The sequence below is a fragment of the Misgurnus anguillicaudatus genome, chromosome 22 (genome assembly GCF_027580225.2).
Source record: "Misgurnus anguillicaudatus chromosome 22, ASM2758022v2, whole genome shotgun sequence".
In the NCBI taxonomy this organism is placed as follows: domain Eukaryota; kingdom Metazoa; phylum Chordata; class Actinopteri; order Cypriniformes; family Cobitidae; genus Misgurnus; species Misgurnus anguillicaudatus.
Window position 1 is genome coordinate 7,072,505 of NC_073358.2, and position 15,771 is coordinate 7,088,275.

General features: G+C 38.6%; 1 protein-coding gene across 2 annotated transcripts in view; it reads right to left on the reverse strand.

Moving 5' to 3' along the window:
• specc1 (sperm antigen with calponin homology and coiled-coil domains 1) overlaps positions 1-15,562 on the reverse strand; it is a 177,362-nt gene extending 161,800 nt beyond the window's left edge. For both annotated transcript variants that reach the window (XM_055200567.2, XM_055200569.2), the window contains exon 1: positions 15,407-15,562. The gene's annotated coding sequence lies outside the window, so the exon portion shown is untranslated. The remainder of the gene's footprint in view (positions 1-15,406) is intronic.
• Positions 15,563-15,771: the final 209 nt, after the last annotated feature.

Here is a 15,771-nt window from a genome sequence, read left to right on the forward strand (position 1 = left end):
ACTTCCAACCATCACAGCCCTAATGCACAGTAAATAAGTATATGTAAGTTTATATATGCATAGTTCCCACAGCAGCATTATATGGTTCCAGGCTTGATTTAGATTTTTCACGTACATTTTTTTTGTAAACCTGTGCCGTGTGAACAGAGCCAAACTACACATAATCATTTCATATGATTCAAAGTCCATTTCCACCAGGCTTGTGCACAATTCAGAATTTCAGAATTGGCCTCCATTCAATTCATGAATTGGAATTTGAATTGAATTGACTCCGCCCTACAGGAAGTTGAATTTTAATTGGAATTGGATTGACAGGAAGCGGAACCAAATTCATGGCAATTCAAAGAAATTCCACAAACAAAACACAAAGAATCTCACATACATTCAGTGTTAGGAAAGTTACTTTGGAAAATTGTTTGGAAACCATTTTAAATACTTGGTTAAAGTAAAACATTCTGGAAAAATGAAGTCATGTTCCATCGTGTTCCACAAAATTACAATTACAAAAAAATCAAACTTGATTATTTGTTATGTGACTAGAGTTTTGAACATGAATTGCTGGGGGAAAACATTTTCTGTTAATGTAATCTGTACAAGTGGTTCAAACTAATATAATTTATAGATTATGTAATGCAATCATATCTGACATATACTGAAAGCTTCGTTTTTAACACTTCATTTACTGTCTAATATGTATATGAATTTCTTTGAATTTCTATTGAATTGCAATTCTGCTTCCTTTAATTCAAATTCGAATTGTAATTCTAGATCCTTTTTTTTAACATCAATTCAAATTCAAGTATTGAATTGGAATTTAGGAGTCATTCTCAATTCAATTCTGAATTGTGCACAAGCCTGATTTCCACAGCATACAACAGCATGTGTGTTTTGTGTTTTCCTTAGGTCTCTGTCACTATGCTTGCAGGTGATATTTATGCCTATTGCAGGAATAGAAAGTGGCTTGACTTTGATTCTTTGTTTCACACAAAGGGTATTATTTTTGTGACTCACACATACAGTCACAGCTGTTAGTATACTGAAGTTAATCCCACTGACTGTGTGAACATATCCTAACATCCGGAAGTAGATGCAAAAATATGTATAAGAAAATGAAAACACTGCATACTTTCACAATTAATAGCATAATGTATGTATACATACTACATACTCAGTGTTTCCCACAGGATTTTGAGGAGACTGTGGTGGTGATGACATCACCCGCTAATTAGCATATATGTGACATCATCATGTAGTGTTTGCGTTTGATCTAGTGTTGGTACCTGAAACATGTTTCACTTCTACTCTTTGATCTGTATCTGTATTTGATCTGTATTATATATCAAATTATATTTTAAGCCGAATTAAGCTGTTTTAAATGGTGAAATAAAAATGTAAATGGGAATCATGAAAATTCTATTTGTGGGGGCCAGTGTTGATTCTGTGGTGGGCCACCACAAATAAATCAATGTATGGGAAACACTGATACTGTAGGTTAACTATACTGTATCAATTAGGATGCAACCTACTGTAGGGTTCAGCCACACAAATCTGCAACATAGAGTCACATTCAGTCACTGTTGTGTCGGACACTTCTCATTCCCCAGTTTCAGACTAACTATAAACCCTTAAACTTCACTTCAAACAACTTAACCCACATAGTAAAGTCAGCATGGGATTTATCTGGTTTAACATCCCAGTTTCACTGCTGCTAACAAAACCACAGTGCTGCCTTCATTCTGCTGATCTTACATAACCACAAGACCTGCTCTACAAGCTTAAACAACATCTGTATCACATTTGAACAACAGTAGTTTCAGTCCCTTTCATTTAGACCCACCTTTAGCAAAAGGCCTGTATTTCACCTGAATCTGTATGTGGGAGAGGGAAACTCAGTGGTAGGCTAAAAACAACAGATGTGCCATCATTTTCTGAGCCAATAGATTTATTTGAGTCTAGCGGTGGATATTGACAGCAGATTTGCTTAAAGGACTGCCAATCGGACACGTTTCAAAACATATGGGTCTCATCACACTGCAAGTTCAAATCATCTAGATCTTGTCATCTCACTAAGGTAATACCTTTTATATCTGTAAAAACTAAGGTAATTATTTTCATAATTGATTTATCGGATGAGTACTTTTTCGATTAATCGAATAATCTTATAACAACCTAAATATATAACTAAGTATTCACTTGTAGAACTGTACTTTTAAAAGTGCAAAAGCCACACACATGGAATTTGACTAATATAAGACTTTCAATTTAGATATAACAACTATGAATTTAAAAACAGTAGAAGTTAACAAGAAGTCCTCAAGTACTTTAGAACCATAGCAAACATCTGTCTCAATATTCACAACTCATCCTGTAAAATGCTGAATGTGTATGTTGGTCTCTAAAGTGCTAGGTCATAGGTGAAATCATAAAGCAGGACAGGAAGTATATCATTAGCATCTACATCCTGCTCTTATATTGTGAGTAGGGTTGTAACGGTATACCGGTATGGCGGTATACCTTAATATTAACTTTCATGGTTATCATACCGTAAACATTTGCTTATACGCGGTTTTGAAAAAAAAATAATAAAGCAGATCTCACCTGCGCTACTAGACACTTGCAACTTCATTCGGCGTGACTGCTAGACTCCACTTGTTTATGTACAGCAGAGAAAATGTCAGAGCCAGAGACTACAAATTCTAACCTCTATCCCCCACCAGAAAAAAGTTAAAATCTACTGTATGGGAATAATTTGGGTATACGAAAAACGAATGTGGGGTTGTCCTTGAAGATGGATATCCGGTTTGCAAGAAATGTGGACGAAAGAGTGGCTAAAAAAGAGCCCATTTAAGTGATTTATTTTACAGATCAATTTAAGTTGATTATACTTAAGCCATATAATAAAAACTATACATTTCACTATATGACGATGTGAACCATGAATATATCCAGAGCAGCTCTGAGAGAATTTAATGAGTATTGCATCAGTTTATTTAAAAGAATAAAATTAAAAATAATAGTAATAAATTAAGAATAAAAGTTTATTTTTTAAGAAAGTGTTTTTTTCCAAATTTTTTTGATATAATAAACCTTTTTATATTAAAAAATTGTGCATCCTCTCCTTACTTTGTGCTCCTCTACAGCACAATGGTAGAGCATTGTGTTACCAGCCAAAGGGTCATGGGTTCGAACCCAGGATTTGCCAACCGTCCCCGAATAAGATTGCGCTATGATGTTTGGCAGAGGCTTTGCATTAAGGCTAATATTGTTGTAAATAACGTTCAATGTCTTGCAAAAACACAATCGACTGACTTCACAAGACATCTATGTGTCACAAAAATGTCACCAGGAGTTGTGGGGATTACTTTTGAATTGGATTTATCTGCTTTTTGAACTCTCAACGTGCCGGTACACTTGTATTTGCATTATATGAATCACAGAGCACTGCAGTTTCTGCAAAATATCTTCTTTATAGTTTTACTGAAGAAAAAATGTCACCAACACACTGTATCGATACTATCGAATAGCCTGAGGGTGAGTAAATAAACAGCAAATTTTCATTTTTTGGGTGAACTACCACTTTAAATCTTTTTCAGAGTCAGCTAATAATTACAGTTGTTTCAGTAGACTTGTTCAGATCAAAATTTATCCAGACCAGGAGTTTCAAAATCAAAGATGGATAAAAGGGCAAAGGTTTATTAATGATCTTTTCTCATAACAGTAAAAGAGCGAGCATGCCCAAGTGTAATCTTCACCAACAGTTCCTTTTTACAGTTTAAAATAAAACATCACTTATTAACAGAGAACAACGCTTGCTATTATTTTAGAGTCAGTGAAAAAGAAACTGACCCATATTGATAAAAAATATGAAAAAAACAAAGATTAAAAGAAACAGATAAAAGGAAACAAAACACACTAAGCTGCAAATAAGTCGATTGTTAGATCAAGGGTTAGATCTCTTGATAAGTCGAGGCCATCAAATGATGTGAGTCAAACTGTACTACTTATGAAGCAGACCCCAAAGCTGTTTAAAAATTCAGAGATCTTGTGTCTCATGCAGTTTTCATAGCAGATCTCATCTTTCTCATAGATCTGAAGCCCCCATGGAGTACAGCTTCCTGCATGTGTGGTGTAAAAGCACTGAATGAGTAAACACTCGGAACTCATACATCTGAAGAATTAACCTCATCTGACCTAGAAGTCATGAGGATTCACATGCACAACTCAACGAAAGCTATGTTGGGCTTTCTAACAAAATATGATTGCATTGCTAAAGATGACAAAAAATCAAACCAAGTGTTTTTGGTCCTATCCTTTAATGCTTTTGCAGTATTCAGACATTAAAGGGTTTCGGAACTAGGGCTGGGTATCGATTCAGATGTTCCAGATCGATTCGGTTTCGATTCACAAGCTATCAAATCAATTCTGTTTCGATTCTCGGTTCAATTTTCGATTCCGGTTCTCGGGTCGGTTTTTATTCTCGATTCTCGATTCAACTCAATGAATATAGATTTAATACAAATACTATATTAATAAAAAAAGAACAGTGAACAGCAGTTTACAAGTGGGTAATTAATGAAAACAAATTTAAAAAAAACACAACACTATCGTCGTCGTCTTTCTTGCGAAATCTAAAATGCTTCCATACCGCTGACTTTTTATGTGAAGGTGGCATCAAAGTACCTGAAACTCGCTCCTAACATTGCGCAAGGCAAAAAAGAGAGTGACATCTAGTGAAGAAGACTAGTAATAAATAAATATATATGAAAAATATATGAAATAAATATGAAAAAAAAGTCTGCTCTTTGAGAATCGATTTGGAATCGACCACGTTGAAAAAACAATTAATCGAAAAAAAAAAAATTTTGCCCAGCCCTCTTAGGAACAGTAAATGCGTAGACCAAAGTCTAAGAATTAACATATGAAGAGTTCAGATGCAAAAGCCACTAAACACCACCTCTTTAAAAAATGTGATAATAATATTAAAGGGATACTCCAGCAAATATCAAAATTACTCTATGATTTACTGACCTTCAAGCAATACAAGATACATATGTTCATCATCTTTCAGACGAAAACATTTGGAGTTATTTTAGTAAATGTTTTGCTCTTCCAAGCATTATAACGGTAGAAACAGGGATCAATGAACAACTTTTTAACTTCTGACTTTAAACCACCAAAAAGCGCATTCATCCTTCACAGAAGTAATCCACACGGCTCCAGTGGGTTAATAAAAATGTTATGCGGGTAATCAATGCGATTTTATAAGAAAATGATCTACATTTCAAACTTAATAAACTATAACAATAAATACGACGCCATTTTGGAAAACCAGAATGTTCTCGGTACATATATGTTTATCAAATCATGCGCTTCAAATCCATTTAATTAAATTCAAATGTATTTATATAGTGCTTTTCACATTTGTTAATTTTTACAAAGCAGCTTTACAAAGTAAAGTAATAAATAAAAAAATTTAATAATAAAATAAAAAATGAGTACATGCACTGTAAAAACTTAATCCTGGCCTCAGGCTGTTTACAAAAACTGCTTTGTTGCGGAATCCGCCAAATTTGTTGAATACCAATGAAATGACTAAAGTAACATTTGTGGAAAATAAAAAGATTTAATTATTAAAAAAAACTTTTCATTGCCATTAAAGTAAAATTAACGAAACCTAATCAAACCTAAAGAGCTTTATAAAAAATACTCATTTACAAAAAAACATGTCATGCACTTCGGCTACGTTTACACTGAAACGATCTGAAGAGAAAACGCAAAAGTGGCGTTGCATTATCACTTTTTATTCCGCGTTTATACGAGCGTTTTGAAAGGGAAATCTGCGTGCATATGGTGACACAAAAGTGTGTGATATTCGATGTAGTATGCACTCCAGGTGGCTAGGTGGCAATCTGAAGCACTGACACTAAGGACGCACTCACATTATCCAAACCAAACCATGCCCCAGCGCGATTGTCACCCCTCCCAACTCCCCCAGGTGCACGCACTCACACTGTACTTTTATCGATCCAAGTCCGGGCGCGCTTTCGTCATTAAAATGCAATTGTTTTGAAAAAATCAGGAAGTAAAGCTCTTTCTTAACACCGGAACCCACTGTAATGATAAGTCTGTGTTTTTTATTCGGAGTCGTTTGGTGCGCGATTACAGACAGCCCTCTCACATGTCATCATATTGCTTAGTTGACCCGTCACATGCGCAGCTCGGACATTCACGTAACCCCGCTGCGCGCATCAAAAGGTTTTTACGGCGGCAGATGAAGGTGAGTGGTCACGCAACTGACGTCTTCACCTTTTGAATCGCACTCAGGCGCGATTGCACTCACACCACATCCTTCCGCGCCTGAGCCAAGTGAAGCGCGCTCCAGCCCACCTCTGCAACCCGGCCGCGGCGCGATTAACCAATCCACGCCCGGGCGCGGAACAGAGTGATCACACTATTCAAACAAACCAGGTTTTGGGGGTCAAACGCGCCCGAGCGCGGTTTGGTTTGGATAGTGTGAGTGCGCCCTAAGTCCACGCGCCTGCGTACAACCCTCTTCCTTGTTCTCCCAGGGTTGTCCAAAGCCGTCTGGTTTGCCTTTGACAAATTGGTGCATCAACAAATTGATAGAGGTAATTAATGCACCTTCTCTGATCAGTAATACTAGCTGTGAATTAGTGTTGGGCGATATGCCCTATTTTCAGATCGTCCTATCGTCAGCCTGTGAGATCGGCGATACACGATATTATCGGGGGGGCGGGGCAGTAGTTTACTCATTTTTTTATATGTTAATTTTTTACTCATTATAACAAGTCACTTGATGGGTGGACAAAAAAAAACAAGAGCAACACCGTCATGACCGCAACCTTCTTAAACCTGATGCCATTAATGTGAGCGCGTCATTAAAACCCTAACCATGATTACTTAATAACTGTAAAAACATGCATCTGCGCACGCACACACACGTACGCACACATACAAACAATTCAATGCATTGGTTTAGTGCTGTTGCAGAAGACTACACGTGTCAAGCAGTGGTGCTCTCATGAGGTGCCTTTTTAACGCATCGGTCCAGCGGAACGCGATCATATTTTAAACACAATCATATATTAAACACGAGGGACGTGTTGCTACAACTCCTTGAAATGCATATCATAAACAGGGTTAATATCTGACTTCGGACAGAGCGCAGCTCTCTGCACGTACTCGAGAATGAGAGAGAGGCGCTAATATGCATCGGGTCATATTTTAAACAAAAAGTTAAGTTTGCCTCAGCTCGCATGAAACACATTAAACTGAACAAATACATAAGGATTACTACTTTAGTTTATGTTTAGACTTCAGACAGACGCGAGAGCGCGTGCACGTGAGACAGAGAGAAGCGCAGCTGCTCATGACGCGGCGCGCTGGGTTTAGTGGTAGAAGGAGACCAAGACGCGCGCATTAAGTGCAGGTACATGCAAGAACGAATTCTCTCTTTACAAGCTCTCTGCGTAAAGTGAAGCCCACAAACCCTCGTGTGAGGAAAAGCATGCATTGTGGGTGTTAATATAAAACTATGATGATAATAATAATAATAACCATTCGCCAACTATCGTCATGACTATCGCCATGAAAGCCTGCCATTTTTGATATGTCTGAAGATCGTCGATACACGATACTATCGTCTATCGGCACAACCCTACTGTGAATATTTCATACAGCTGCTGGAAAGACTCTTGTATATTGCTGCTATGGCTACTTGAAGGTCCAATGTATGTAAATAATCCGACATGTTTGTTGTTATTTTCCTGAACTGGTGCATGACTGTGACGTAAACACGATGAGAGCCAGCATGAGCAGATTTTTGCGTTTTTACCCTTTAGATGGGAACGCGACGGTAGAGAGTTTTTAAGATTTCCACTATGGAGGGTGGTTTCACTTTTTTGCGTTTTTCAGCCCCAAAAACGCTGTCGCTGTTTTCACTTTTTTGCGTTTTTCAGCCCAAAAAACGCTGTCGCTGTGTAAACAAAAGGCACATCCGATAAAATATTTTTACGTTTTCACCCTCGAGCGTCCTCGTGTAAACAGGGCTTAAGAGGGTTTTGCATTTGAACTCTTCATATTAAAAAAGGGATCCTGCAAATAATAAAGCCAAGTATCTGTGGCATGAACTCGGGGTAGTTGTTTCTATCTCTGACATGTTATTTTTGGGGAAGACAAACAAAATAAAAATAAAAGCAATATTATTTCCTATCGAGAAAAAAACTCCATATCAGTTGGCCTGTATACTACTGTCAGAATACTGTATAGAAAATCATCACCCTCAAATAAAGACAAGATTAAAATTGTGGTCCTGATGTGTCAAGTAATGTGCCTCAAAAATCAAAGGCAAGGATACCGGCTGTATCAAATGAGCCAAGGCGTTTTACTGTAAGATACATCAACACAGCATTCCACGCAGTTACCCGGGCTTACTGAGATTTACACAGCAAGTATGCAGTCCATTTCCTCCACACATTCTTCTCGCCTGAACACAAGCCCACCAGAAGCATTCTCAGATACATGCATGAATTTAGGTCTTTTTTCTTCTGAAATCTATACAGTAGTTTCCCTGTCTAGATCTTATCAAGACAACATCCAACAGGTTTTACTGAACTAAAACAATGTCTGCCATCATTGTTTTAAACATCAAAATGTTTACAAAACAAAATCACTAATGTGGGCACTGTAAATTGTTTTATCGGGTATAGTATTTACTAGGGACGCACAATATATCGGCAGACATATCGTTATCGGCCGATAACTGCTTATTTTTAATATTATCGGTTATCGATCTGATAGCAAAATTAGGCCAATAATTGAAAGCCGATAAATTATGGATTATTTTGGTTTGTTGAACCACTTGCTCATTGCTGGCCATCTGAAGTTTTGATTGGTGCTTTCTGTGACATAGCATAAAGATGACACGTGTTGCGGGCTTAAGAAGAGTGTGCTAGTCTAGCGCAAAGACAAGATGTCCGCGGTCTGGGAGTTTTTCATTGTGAAAATAATATGAATATTTATCGGCCTATATATATATCGGTTATCGACCCCCAAATATAAAGAGTTATTGGTTATCGGTATCGGCCAAAATTTCCATATCAGTGCATCCCTAGTATTTACTAACATCTTAAAGATCACCAATTATCCGATTTACGACTTTACATTTCCTATGGTGTGTAATAGGGCTGTAACGATTAATCGTGCAAATGCGCGTTTTCTCAATCAATGAATTTGAATGAATTACGATGAAATCCCAGCAAATCCCAAAGCCAGGGGGCGCTCTCGTGCAAAAACTCCCTTTGTGACACAGAAAAAGTAGCATCGCAAACGCTATTCCAGAAAAATGTCTAAAGGAATATTTATATCGCTGTTCTTCAAATTGTTTCAGGTATATTCATTATAATAAACAATATTTTTAATGATTTTGTTTAACGAGTGTTGCTTTTTGAAATACACGTTATAAACGACTCTGACTCATAATGATTTTAGATTGATAAGGACTTTCTCCTGTCACAGAGCCGTAGTACACGCACAAGCTGTGCATGAAACACAGAATCGCAGCCTTGCGATTCAGAATCAATTTTAGACAGGCATTTTAATGGGACACACGATTAATCGTTACAGCCCTAGTGTGTAAGTGTGTATTAGTAAATGTTAACGATATGCAAAAGGTACAAATCCCAAAGTAAACAATGACGCAAGTAAATCTCTTTTCTTGAACTACAACAAGCACACGGATTGTAGGCAACAGTTTACTTCCTGGCAGGTTGACGAGGACACGATGGTCATTATCATAATTCCGCCCACTTCTGACATACAGCCTGTAAGTAGTCTATGTTTTTATATTTTAAGAATTTGCTACAGACTAAACCATGATTCAAACGCAAGTTTTGAGCAGTGCATAGTAGTTCTTGTTGTTTGTCGTTTCTACGATCACAAATTCAGACATGGTTTTATGTTTTTAGTAACAAAGATAACAATGGTATGTCACCACTTTTTACAGGCAGAATCTTTTTGTAGACTTTCGCCTCTGTAGAAGTAAACTGGATGGCTTGTTATTTCCTAAATGTGGAATGAGGAGCAGCCGGTAGAATGAATGACCAGCGTCAGAGACACTGAAACACACCTTAACCTGCCAACCCTATAGAAGAGGCAGGCACATTATGCATTGACACTGACAGGCAAAGGGTGTGGGCTTGCATGCTTGAAAAAATGCAAACCATCCAGAGCAAAACATATCAATGACAACATCAGCTGGGTTTACTGTACATCTTGATTTAAATCACAGTATGTACTCCTCGAAATAAAGGTGCTTCATGATGTCATAGAAGAACCATTTTTGGCTGAATGGTTCCATAAAGTTTTATTTTTTTCTAAGAACCATTAACTGAATGGTTCTTTGAGGCTTTGAGGTGAAGAGAGCACCTTTATGTTTAAGAGTGTGGGATGTCCCAACAAATTAAACATATTGTGAGCAATTTTGCATACAACCAAAACTGCTGTACTTAAAACAAAATCTAGAAAAGATCTGGAAAAGATTCATCAGAAACTAATCTAGCAGACAAAAGCCAATTGGAGTGTGTCCGTTTTCCCTCCAGTCTTATCTCGGCAATTAGAGCCACAACCCTCAGTTCTCCTGGGTACTACTAAACAAAATCCATCCAGAGAACAAACAGAAGCCACAACACAAGGGCGAGAGGAGGACTATGATCAGAGGAGGACTAAATGACTGACTGCTCCTTGTAAAGAGATTGTGAATATAATGCGTCTACTGCTTTATAGTCAATACATAAAAGCTTCACTCGATTGCAATAGTGAAAGTAGTGACCAACTGTTAGTACAGGTGAGTATACTCTTCACATCTGGTAGGCTAATCATGACTGATTGTGTTTTTGACATATACTTGTTTATGAAATATTGTCAAACTATTACAAGAACGTAATTAATAATTTCCTCTATGATTCAGACATTCTCACTCCATGATTCACACAGCTTCATACATTCAGTAACCTTACCTGATCAACAAGTGATGATTCAGACTTGATCTGCCTGTCTGTTCTACATCACTGTCTGACAAGCTATTTATTCTGGTTAAGCCAACAATGTTTATTGAATAGATTATTTCAAATAAACAAAGGCATATTTACTCTTTTCCCACTTTGTCTTCAGAAATACCGGAGATGCTCACGTCCATAACAAAGCTTAGAGTATAGTCTGTTTTTTAAGTGTATGTGCACGGTCGAACGCACAACCTTGCATAGTTTATTTGACTCAGACGTGTATACAGAGGTTTGACGCATGCGCATTGTGACAAAATGCAATGCATCTCCTAGGCTACATACTACATTCTCCTCTAGGCGCATGTGTACAATGTACGCAGGGTTTCAAAAATCCAGCGGTGCACGTACCGTACAAAAATTGTGTCACATGCACTGTACGTGGACCCTCGCGTACACGTAAGAAATGGACTATACTTCGACCTTAAGAACGACTAATAAAGGTAGAGGTGCCACTGGTTTTCATTAAATCCTTAGAAACATTGAGCCTTCAAAACAGTTCCTCAAATCCAAGCTCCATATTCCAAATTCTGATCTAAAATGCTGGGTTCATTTCAACCCAGCGTTGGGTCAAAAAGGGACAAACCCAGCTCGTTGGTTTGTTCACGAGTTTGAATCAACATGTAATCGATAAGAATTGAGATAAAGCATATTTGGTGTGCTCTCCAAAGTACTCCTCCATCTTAAACTGGGATGAATGAAACTAGATGAGAATTAGGTGATGGGGTGGATGAGGGATGCTGCAAAAAACTGTCACGGGACAGAGGTGAGGGACGGCTATTTATAGCCACCTCTCCGCACTGATTGGTTGGATCACATGACCATGCTCCTCCCGAACTTAGTTAAATAAACCTAATTTATTTATCTTATGCTGGCTTGTTTCAACCCATAATGCTAAGTTGTTTTAAACCATTGTTGGGTGAAATATAAACATTTTCTGGGTTAATATAACCCAGTGGATGAGTTCATCCCCTTTTTGACCCAATGCTGGGTTGAAAATAACTCAGAATAACCATTTTTTAGAGTTTGCTTTTGTAATTATGAAACTGGGCTGTCGTTGCGAAGTTAAACAATTAAATATGAACTTGACTTCAAGTATGTCACTTTTCCTTTTACAGTATATGAATTTCCAAAAAATAATAAGTTACACCTCAATTAGTCAGATGTGAAGGTTTAAATATGCAATAATTGCTGGCATGATCTTACAAAGTCATGCACATTTGTTTGTGAAGAAAGTACACACTACATTATTAAAATCAATTCCTATTCAAGTAATTACCGCTTCATACAGGGCTGAATTGTAATTCATATTGCTGCTTCAGTATAATCTCTGATGCAGATATGTTAATATAGGACAGCTTGCTCTAGAAAGCTCAGCTTGTTCTGTCGAAGACACATTTGCCATTTCCTCTGATGGTTTATCCAGGAACAAACCTAAGGGTGCAATTACCTACAAATAGCTACATACTGGGTGAATTGGCAAAGTTTGACTTTGGCTGTTTTTAGCTTTATTTTTGTGGTTGGTGAAAAGAGAAGCAAAAAGATTTTAAAAGAAAAATGACTTATTTTCCACAGGGCTTCACCGCCAACACACTGAAGTGCAGTAGTTCTAGTAGTTTGTTGCAACCTAATCTTTGATTTATTTATTCAATAACAACACCCATATGGCAGAAGGCTACTCCAGCTGAACGCCGGCACCTGGTAGTTGAAGAGGTCCGCCACCAGGAGGAAGCGGACATGTGTACCATAGCGGTGTTTCAAGCCAAGCAAGGCCGCTGGATGAGGTGGGAAGGCATGGAGAGGAGGAAGATCACTTGGAGCAAACTGTGGAACACAAAGCCACATGTGATGTTCTGCCCTCTCCAATCAACCTAAATCTCTGATTTGGAAAGGGACCCAGCTTGCCTCCAGTGTCTTGCCCCAGCATCCCTGAAACACATCCTGGTGGGCTGTAAGACCAGCCTTACGCAAGGGAGATACACCTGGCGCCACAACCTATTGCTGAAGTGCCTGGCTGCTACATTGGAGAGTAAAAGGGTTACCATTAACGCCATGCCCCAGGAAGCATAGACTACTTTCTGGCAACCAAAATCCTTCGTCCGGGAGGGGAAAAAGGTCTACCAATCGATTGCGTCCAGACTTGTGCCCACTGAACGCAGCCCGGGACTGGGAAATGTGACTGTGGTGCTTTTCCATTGCATAGTACCCCACGGTTTAGTTTAGTTTGAGTCGGGTCAGCTCACCTCACTTTGGCGTGGTTAGCTTTTCCATCGAGTTTAGTAACACTTCGTAGTGGGAGGGATTATAGGCATGTTGTTATATTTGCACTTCCTACTGCTGCGACTCCATACAAGTGAGAGCGTTGTACATTCCCATACATTTATTATTTCTCAGTCCGCCACAAAATAAAAATTGACCACCACAAATAGATGTTTGCACATCACGTTTATCACTAACGTTAACGTCGCATTTAAGCATATAATGCTGACGTGCTCATCGTGAATGTTCTGCCACAAACTGCAAGTTTGGAAAAAACTGTTATGGTGTCCCTGATTCTCAACCGGTGGATGTTTGTTCATGAGTTTGGGAACTTATAGCAGAGCACAGATGACAACATTTTTGCTTGAGACAGCACAAACTAGCCTAGCACAGGTAAAGCTAATCTACATTATAGCGATGACGCTGCAGTGACGATTCTCTCAGACCAATCAGTGACCTACAGTGTTTTCGTGTCACGTTTGGTATCAGCTCGGGTCGCTTGGAACTCCAACCGAGGTGGTACGAAAAAAAGTATCGGGTACTACGTACTGCCCAAATGGAAAAGCTCCCAAAAGTAAGCTGACCCAAACTAAACTAAACCGTGGAGTACTATGCAATGGAAAAGCGCCATTAGTTCAGAGGCTCACCTTCCCACCGGAAAGAAGCAGTCACTGGCTGTGGCTGTAGCCGAATGAGACAGTATGGGCAGCCAAATGACCTCATGGAGCCTCCAGTGTGACACACACCCAGGTCTGATCAGCCTGTGGTGGGCCATCCTCGGGTGAGGGTGTAAAAAGGTAAAAGGCTGAAACATCCAATGAGACCGGGGTGCACAACTGATGATGTGTTGGAGGCACAGTTTTTTTTTCAATCCAACCCCACTGAAGAGGACATCTCCAACAACAGCTTTGTTAAGGGATTCTAACATCTAGTCCTAGTATGCATACTGCATACATGAAAAAAGTTGTGCTCAGGGGCACAAATAACAAGATATAGAAATTTGTGCTGAGTGTCACAAAAAAGTAGTGCTTATTGACATGGAAAAAAAAGGAAAATTGGGTCCATTTCATCTTCTTCTGTTTTGCGGGTATACAAAATTGGTAACCATTAGCCCTTATGTCTCCAGACAACCCTAAAGTAGCAACCGTAAACTGATCGATATGGCTGGAAAATAACCTGCACTATTAGGATGCTTAACAGCCGGATGAACCAGTTGCTTCTTCCAACTATACTGATGAGTCCTTTAAATCTGTTTTAACATTCCTGGGAGCTTTTTGTGAGTATATTTACAGTTGCTGATGAACACTTTTGTGGTCGTATCATAATGTGTGTGAGCTAATTAGCCTTTAAGAATCTATAAAAACACAGGCAGCCACTTCTCACAGACGCCCATAGTAAAAACAAGCTACTGTGGCACAACATTATAACCGAAAACAAATGTTGAGAAGATTGGAGGAGCTCCAAAACACACAAGTGGAAGTAAGCAAATACTAAAACACTGTACCTCGAGATAGATAGACAGACAGACAGACAGACAGACAGATACACTTTCACTGAGATACAGACACTGACTGTGAGTAACGTTTATAAAGCATCATATATATTATAAAAAAGCGTCTGGAATCGTACATTAAATACTAAACTAAAATCTCGTTACGCGTCAGAGCAGTGACTGTACTATGGCTTTAGTTTACACAGACAGCGCTCGTGACAGAACTACTGCAGTACTGTATGTCACTCAGCACAGACTGTAGCGCTTATCATAGATGTCATGCTTAAATCATATAAAACTAAATTGAAGGAATATACGTGGGACTTAAATCGACCATTGACTGTCTATGTGACAGTGACAATATCATCCGGTTGACCGCGGTCATCGCCAGCTCTCTCCCGCTCGAAACATGAAAACGGCCGCTGATATTGATAAAAGTGCGGGTGAGTACACAGGATTGAAGTAGTGTACTACTATAAATGCTTTCCTCAAGCGATAAAATTATTAAAACCAAGTTCCCAAAACGACAATAAAGTGTTTTAAGAGATAATAATGACAAATTGATGTTGAGACTCACCTGTTTCGTTCCGCTGAGGAGCGCAGCTGTGACTCTCTGAAGATGCTCGAGCGCCAATTCCAACGTCAGACTGTCCGCTAGGTGGCGCGCACGACACTTTGGTGCAGTGAGCGAGATGCACGCTGGGTAGTGTAGTCACTTCTGTTGTCATGGGGCAAAAAAGGGGGGCAACATTTGCAAGCACCTGACTAACCAACAAACACCAAAATCACATTTTAAAAATAATAATAGACGTGACATTTAACTGTTTTTTTTAAATATAATTATTAAACAAACTCATATGCATTTATTTTGATTAGTTTCATGAAAAAAACATTTAAATATTGCTTGTAAATATGTGTATAATTTGTAACTGTGCAGTTAAA